Below are 9,060 nucleotides of genomic sequence, written 5' to 3'. Positions count from 1 at the left end.
TTATTTTAACTTCAAGCTAATAATCTATAATTTCAGGCGCCTTCAATTTAGTTTAAGGCAATTAATAAATTTAAATATAATCCTAATTTTATAAGCAAAAACAACATCAAGCCTTTATCCCACTATATGAGGTCAGCTACATGAATCTTTTTTCTCCATTGTGTCCTATTAAAGGTCAAATTCTCGTTTAAATCTAATAAAGAAAGGTCATTCCTAATATTTTCTAACCAAGTCTTTTTAGGTCTGCCTCTACCTCTCTTAACATAAGTCAAATCTAATACCTTTACTCTCCTAACCGGGTCATTGGAAGGCCGCCGTTTTATGTGACCAAACCATCTAAGGCGACTCTCTCTAATCTTATCTTCTACTGGAGCTACTCAAACCTTTTCACGTATATGCTCATTTCGTATCCTATCTTTAAAGGTAAAGCCACTCATCCACCTGAGCATCCTCATCTCTGCCACACTTAACTTAGTATTATGCTTCTCTTTTAATGGCCAACATTCAGTACCATAAAGCATTGCAGGCCTCACTACCATGTTATAGAATTTTCCCTTAAGTTTGAGGGGTACTTTTCTATCACACAACAAGCCCGATGCATTCCTCCACTTCAACCATCCAACTTGAATTCTGCTGATAATATCCCCATCTATTTCACCATCACTCTGAACAATATACCCTAATTTTATAAGCAATTATAATAATTTTATTATTATATGAATCCATATCATTTTTAACTAATTTGTATCGTGTACATGTCCCCATGTTTGTATTGATGCATCATTAAATAACAAGCCAAAATGTACCACCTAAAATGCACTAGTTGGTCTCTATTCTAAGAAAATTAAAAATTAAGAAAGCAAAACTATGACCTCACATACACTGTCTGTGGGGATGTTATAAAGCATGGAAAGAGAGATATTTTTTAATTTCCTATGAATTTTTTGCTATTTTTGAAGGATATTTCAAAGCTTGAATAGAAACTTTTTAAATGATTTCTAAAATATAAATCAACTCCTTATGATGGAAGGATGCCACATCTAGTGCAATAGCAAAAGCGACTAACAATCCATAGATCTCCAATGTCCACCTCCCAACGTTCATGGTCACCATCAAAATTACTTTTAGCACCACCATAAGAAGCAACCACAGCATAATATTTCATAACATTAGAATTCCACTTTCTCCAATTACAAGAATGGCAAAACATTTTAATCACTAACTCTTAGTAGTGAAACCATTTCAAAAGGCTCCTAGGTTTTTCCCTTCTTTCATTTTTCACACACAAAAAAATTTGTATCTTTTGTGTATCAATCTCCACTTATTATTGTGTGTGTAGGATCTTCGTGCAATCCTATGACATTAAAATTCTCTCTACTACCAAAATATTCTAAAATTCAACAAGGCTTAAGTGGGCATAGCAAGTGCTGAGCTTATGAATTATAATTGAGATGGAGGTGAAAACCTATTATTAGTTGAAACATAAATATAGTGATCATCGCCACAGAATTTTTTCTCTTGGAAATGCCTATATTGCTCATCATTTTCTCAAATTGGCATACCTATTTTCAAAAAACTTGTTCCAACAGATTAATTTGAAATATATAATATTCATATTATTTTAATACTTAACATGCATGCGGCATCCCAATGATTACTTATTTTATTTAAGAAAAAAGTATAACAGTTCATCCCTAGAAACCAGATGAAATATATCCCCTAAAAGCATAACAATGAACATATCCTCCATGTCATCCTCCCTCTACTAGCAAAATTTAAATCTTTATATCACGAAATGAGCAGTTACATGAAAAGGTTGGAGTAGCTCCAGTGGAAGAAAATATTGGAGAGAGCCGCCTTAGATGATTTGGTCACATAAAACAGCGGCCTTCCGACGACCTAGTTAGAAAAATAGATGTATTAGATATGGCTTATGTTAAGAAAGGTAGAGGTAGACCTAAAAAGACTTGGTTATAAAATTTTAGAAATGACCTTTCTTTATTAGATTTAAATGAGAATTTGACTCTTAACATGACACAATGGAGAAAAAGGATTCATTAGCCGAGCCCATGTAGTGGGGTAAAGGCTTGATGTTGTTGTTGTTGTATATTATGTCTGCAATGTACTACATATGTCCCCAATGTATACCACAAAATGTTGTTTTTTTTTTCTTTTCCATTTGGCCTAATTTTTAAAATAGCTTATTATGATTGATGACTACAGAACAGCAGCATGTCCAAGAACAAATTGGATGATTGGCAAAGATCTTTGCAACTTAATCAAGAAATAAGTATTAACAGTTATTCCTTCTCCATATGAAATTTATCCCCTAAAACAAATTGGCGACTGAACCTTCCATTTCAACCATTCTCTACTAACACAAGTACAAAAATGATCTCATATGTCTGCAACCACAAAAGGTATTTTCCCTCTTCCTATTCTTTTGTTTATATGCCTCGTCCTGTTTGGGAACAATAAACGAAAAAACAGAACAATATGCAAAGAGCTGAGACAATGCTCCCATTTTACAACCATCCCAACTATCTTTTCAAAATTCGCAGACAGACTTCAAGAAAATAGATACCCTGAAAAATGCAGTTCCTCCGTTGCTGCCATCTATCTAATGCGTCATGTACACCCCAAATTCCCTTTCACCATCCCCATCCTCACTGTGTAGACATTTGCATACTTGATAGCCGTTCATAAATTTCGTAGTTATCATTTGGTTGAAAGCACTCTAATTGCATATAATGAATCAAAATCGATCTCCTAAATTTCTTCAAACACCAATATAGCAACAACAGAAAAAAAAAATTTAGCAGAAATACATCACAAAGTGAATCAGACAAGCAAACTAAATGAATGGCCAAGCCAGAAAAGCAGCATAACCCATTAAGACAGCAGACAAAGGCACAAGTGAGCGCACCATTGGTCGATCCTCTGCTGATGCGAGGACACGCACAGCGCAACAGCACTTCGCTCCATAGCGGAGGCGGCCGTGGAGGGCAATGCGTTCGAGCGATATGGGAGGTGAGCGATTTTGGTAGCGGTTCGGAAATTCTGTCGAACAGTTGACGTTCGATGGAATGCAAAGGGGACAAAGTCAGGTTGGTTGCGGCGAGAAGAAGGAGGTGGGTCATGATACCATCCACCATCGCGCTATCATTCAATGGAATGCAAAGGGGACAAAAAAAGCGTGGGTGCAACGAGAAGATGGAGGTAGGTCATGATACCATCCACCATCGCGCGATCACTCCACTTCTATACTTCCCCTTTTTTTTTTAGTTATTTAACAGAAGAGTGAAAGTTAAATGGTTTGAAATGAGTGCTGAGAGAGATGATACAAAGGAAGAGAAAAGGTGAGAAAGTTAGTGAGTGAGCAGAGGGGTCCGCCGCCGCAGGGGGAGAGGACATGCATGAGGTTGATGATTGCCTATGAGTAGGTTTTGTGCTTTGGTTGCGCTCTTTCTTCGTCCATTTTCTGGCCAATGATGCTCGCCTTCTTTGGGTCCGTTTGCTATTTCATATTTTAAAATTTTTTTATTTATTAATTATGAGAAAAAAGTTCAAATGCATAAAAATTGAATGCAGCTATTTTTAAATAACAGTGTGGATGATTTCTTATAAAAGTATGCTTTACGAATTTTAATTATTTATTTGAAAAATAAAAACATTAATTTATTTATTTATTTGTACCATATAAAATTACTTCAAATACTATAATATTAATAAAATCATTCAATAGTTTTTTTATTTTTCAAAACTTAGTGATGAGTATAAGAAAATAAATCATATAGACTAATGTTATAATTCAAGCTTATGAACTCTACGATAAGAATCTATTCACCAACCACCAAATCGGTGGAGGACAATGTTTTCTTCCTTCATCTCTCTTTGTTTTTATTTTTTTTTTCAAACATTTATCTTCATCTTTCTTTGTTGAGGCTATATATTACTTCGTGTTATACAAATAAAAGGTGTGATTTTTGCTTTATGTGATGAAGACTATGATGCATAAATATCTATAAAGAAAATTTAGCATCATTCTTATTTTTTAAAATTATGAGTCGTATGTGTAACTTGAAATTTATGTACTAAGATTGACAACCAAAAGGCCTTTGATCAAGTGAATAAAATAACTCTGGTTATGAGATTAAGAGATACAAATTTTTGTTAAGTGGATTGATGTTGCGAATCTGATTTCAGGGGATATAATTTTGATGATAGCAAACACTTTTATTTCTATACAACTGTCTTGCCTACTAACATTTCAGGTCCACAAGATCAAACTGTAAATTGAACCAGCTCAAGATTGGGTAGATTAGGAATGAGTCAGTTTGTAATGTCCATCAAGTGTCTTTTACCTTTTCTTGAGTACTTTGTAACATTGTGGATCCTGATGCTAAGTAAACTTGCATACACATAATTGGGGAAAAATTTTATGTCTGTCTGATTAAAGTTTTTTGTTTTCGATCACATCGGCCGGGACGATCCAAAAATCGTCCTGGATGATCAGTTAAAAACAGAAACCCTAATTAGGGCATGCTGGTTAAGGTAGACGCAATTAAGCGAATCGTCTTAGACGATATTAGAATTGGCCGGGACAATAGCCTCAAATCAGAAAGAATCAGCCGTCAGATCTATTTAGGTATCTTTTATTTTTGGACATCGTCTTGGATGATTCAGTGCAATTATGCCTAAAATTAGTCTGGTAATTAAGGAAAGTAATTAACGATCATATCATCTTGGACGATCGCATGATTGATTGGGACGATCAGTTCACAAACCTTGGTTCCTTTTGGACGATCAAAAATCGGCCTTGCTCCATTCAGGGCGATGCTTTGGACGATATGTATTGAATTAAACTAATCGTCCAGGACGATCGGGAGATCGGCTTGGACAACCAAGTTATTTTTACATCATCTAGACATCCATTCAAGGCGATGTTCTGGACAATATTCGTTGTTTTGTACTAATCGGCACGGACGATCGTGAGATCGTCTTGGACGATCTAGTTATTTTTCCATCATCTAGATATCCATCCAGGGCGATTATATGGATGATATTCGTTAAGTTGAACTAATCGTATAAGACGATAGTATTATCGTCATGGATGATATTTGATGATTAGTTGTTAATTAGGGCTAATTTGGAGCCCTTGTTTAAATAATCTTTTGTTTCCTTAAAGAGACATCTTTTGCTGATGTCCTGACCTGAGAGAGCTAAGAAGAGAGGGAGAGCAAGGGAGAGAGAGAGAGAGAATGAGGATCTTATGAGGGGTTTCATAAAGGTTGCTCCAAGCAAGGATCCGTCATTGTATTCTCTGGTCGTCGTCCCTAGTTTCTTGGGGATTCTATAGATATCTACTTCAGCATCTGATTGAGATTCTCTACCTGCTTCAGGAGGAAGCTAAAGGAGTTGAGTTCTATGCCTGCTTCTGGAGGAAGCAAAAGGAGTTGGGTTCTCTGCCTCACCGGGGTTGGTGGAAAGGAGTTTTTGTACGAGGTTCTCCTCCTTGTTGTGGGGGGCAAAAGCAGAGACATAGTGTTTAGTGTAATACTCAGAGGAGACTCTCCGGGGAGTGGACATAGGTCAAGTTGACCAAACCACTATAAAATATGGTGTGTTCTTTTTTATTGTACTTCTGCGTTTAATTTCTGCACTTTAATTTCTATGGTGATTGTTTGATTTTGTTTATGATTCTTCTTAAAAAAAAAATTTAAATACCAATTCACCCCCTCCCCCCTCTTGGTCTGCCTCGAGACTAGTTCATTAGAGCTTAATATTCTTGTCGAACTTTCAAATGGTATTAGAGCAGGATTTATAAAATCGAGTTTTTGAAATCTTTTAAATTTCGATCAATTGCTAACTTTGGTAATCGTAATACTGCGGAAGATTATTCTATTATGCGACCACCTTATTTGACAATATTTTTTTAATTTTTGGAAAACTCGTATGTCTACATTTTTGTAATCGATTGACTATCACATGTGGATGCTTGTTAAGGATGGTTATACACCTCCGTCTTGTAAAACTAATGGCATTAGTATTATACTTCCTTTCATTGAATGGATTCTTGATTATATGAATTTAGCTCAACTGAATGCAAAATACTTGAACTATTTTTTATGTGCTTTGAAATTGAAAGATTATATGCGTGTTTCAACTTGTGCTACTAGTAAGAAAATTTGGGATAGATTGTGTATTACTTATAAAGGAATAAATGAAGTTAAACTATCTAGGTTGAATATTTTATTGCATGACTATGAACTTTTTCATATAAACTTACTGAATCAATTTCTGACATGTATACTAGATTTACATAAATTGTCACCTCATTGCATGCCTTAGGAAAAGAGCTAACTAACTATAAAAGAATGAATAAAATTTTGAGATGCTTGCCTTCTTCTTTTGATGCTAAGATCACTGCAATTACTGAATCCAATTATTTGAATACTTATTCTATTGATAACTTGCTTGGTTCACTCATTGCTTATAAGCAAGCAGTGAACCAAAGACAACTTGATGAAGGTGAGCGAAAGAACGAGAAAGCTGTGGCACTGAAAGCCAACAACACGGACATTAATTTTTCCGGGTCTAAAAGTGATGATATTGTCTTAATCACTAAGCAATTCAAAAGCTTTCTAAGGAAGAATCACAAGCACCATCAGAAATGGAACAAAGATAAGGGTAGCAAAAACTATAAAAGTTCTTCTAATGTTATTTGTTTTGAATGCAGGAAGCCTGGACATGTCAAAGCTAATAGTCCTGCACTTAAGGATCACCCAAGCAAGGAGAAGGGTGAGGAGAAACCCAAGTACAGGAAGGACAAGAAGCGATTCCAAAAGACAATTTGGGCAGATTTTGCATATGACTCTTCTAAGACTGAATCTAAGGAGGAAATATATGCATTATTAGCTTGAATAACAACATTGTTTCAGGGAAAGCGGATTAACAATGTTTACATGCTTAATTTAAATAATATTAAATGTGCTGCTTCATTTTGTTTAAATACTATTGCTGATGATTCTTGGTTGTGGCACAGGAGGTTATGTCATGTTAGTATGAAAACCCTTAGGAGAGTGACCTAAAAAGACCTAATTAGAAGTGCCCCAAGCTTATGTTTTCCAAAGACTACCTGTGTAATTCCTGCCAACTAGGGAGGCAAGTCCATTCCTCTTTCCATTCCATTAAGGACATTAGCACCTCTAGACTTTTAGAAGTCCTTCGCATGGATTTGTTTGGACCCATTAGCACTGCCAGCATAGGGGGGAAGTCTATGGATTTGTGATTGTCGATGACTACTCAAGGTTCACTTGGATTAAATTTTTGTCACATAAGAGTTAGTCTTTTGATGAGTTTAGATCTTTTTCCACTTGGATTTAGAAAAAGTTAGGTTGTGAGATCTTGACCATCCATAGTGACCATGGGGGAGAGTTTGAAAATGAGAGATTTGGAAACTTGTGTGAGGATAAGGGGATTAGTCATAACTTCTCAGCTCCTAGGACCCCTCAGAAGAACGGGATAGCTGAAAGAAAAAATCGGACCTTAGTAGAAGCCGCTAAATCCATGCTTGCTGAGTATTCACTTCCAAAATACTTTTGGGCTGAAGCAGTAAACACATCTTGTTATGTATTGAATAGGGTGAATGTTAAAGCCAATCTTGATAAGACACCCTATGAGATCCTTAAGGGTTGGACACCCAACCTTTCCCACCTCCATGTCTTTGGTTGTAAGGTTTTCATTCTTTACAATAGGAAGTTACACTTAGGAAAATTTTGCCCAAAATCTGATGAAGGAGTATTCTTAGGATATTCACGTGTGGAGAAATCCTTTAGGGTGTTTAATAAGAGATTATTAGTGGTAGAGGAGACTACACATATAGTGTTTGATAAATCTGATCCTAAGGAGTCTAGAGTTGAGGATGAAGATGGTGTAAATGAGATTACCCAAGGAGTAAAAAATATAAATCTGGAGGAAAGGGTAGAACCTACACACACAATGCCTAAAGATTGAAAATATTCTTTGAGTCATCCTAAAGAATTGATCTTAGGAGACCCTTCTGAAGATGTAAGAACTAGACATAGACTTAAGAAGGAAGTAAACCACTCTAGCTTTATCTCAATAACTGAACCCACCAATATTAATCAAGCCTTGTCTAATGAGTTTTGGATCTTAGACATGCAAGAGGAATTAAACCAATTTGTTAGGGATGATGTTTAGGAGCTTGTAGAAAGACCAAAGGGAAAAAGTGTAGTTGGAACCAAATGGATCTTTAAGAATAAAATGAATGATTATGTTGTGGTAGTTAGGAATAAGATGAGATTGGTAGCTAAGGGATACAACCAAATATAAGGGATTTATTTTGAGAAGACCTTTGCCCTTGTACCTAGATTGGAAGCCATTAGAGTGCTACTAGCCTTTACATGTTATAATGGATTTAAGTTTTACCAAATGGATGTTAAGAGTGCCTTTTTAAATGGGGTAATAAAAAAGAATGTGTTTGTAGAGCAACCCCTAGGTTTTGAGAGTTCACAATTTCTAAATCATATTTTCAAATTAAAAAAAGGTCTTATATTGATTAAAACATGCACCAAGAGCTTGGTATGAGAGGCTTAACACATTTTACTAAAGAGGGAATTTATTAAGCGGAGCGTACACACCACCCTTTTTTTTAGGAAAGTAGGAGATGAGTTACTCATTGTTCAGATCTATATTGATCATATACTTTATGGATCTTCTAATAAAAAGCTATGTGATGATTTTTCTAAAACAATGAGTAAGGAGTTTGAGATGAGTATGATGGGAGACTAAATACTTTTTGGGGTTTAGCATAAGATAATTGGATGATGGAATTTTTATAAATCAATCAAAATATATTAAGGACATCTTGAAGAAATATGAAATGAATAAAGTCAAGTCAACAAATACTCCCATGATTTTTAATATTAAGATGGATTAGGACTTAAATGGAAAATCTATTGATCAAAAGAAGTATAGATGGATGATTGGATCTTTACTTTACCTGACTGCTAGCTGACCTGATATAATATTTAGTAT

Source organism: Dendrobium catenatum, unplaced genomic scaffold (genome assembly GCF_001605985.2).
Source record: "Dendrobium catenatum unplaced genomic scaffold, ASM160598v2 fragScaff_scaffold_589, whole genome shotgun sequence".
Lineage (NCBI taxonomy): Eukaryota > Viridiplantae > Streptophyta > Magnoliopsida > Asparagales > Orchidaceae > Dendrobium > Dendrobium catenatum.
The sequence above is the reverse complement of the archived record's forward strand: the minus strand, read 5'-3'. Positions refer to the sequence as shown.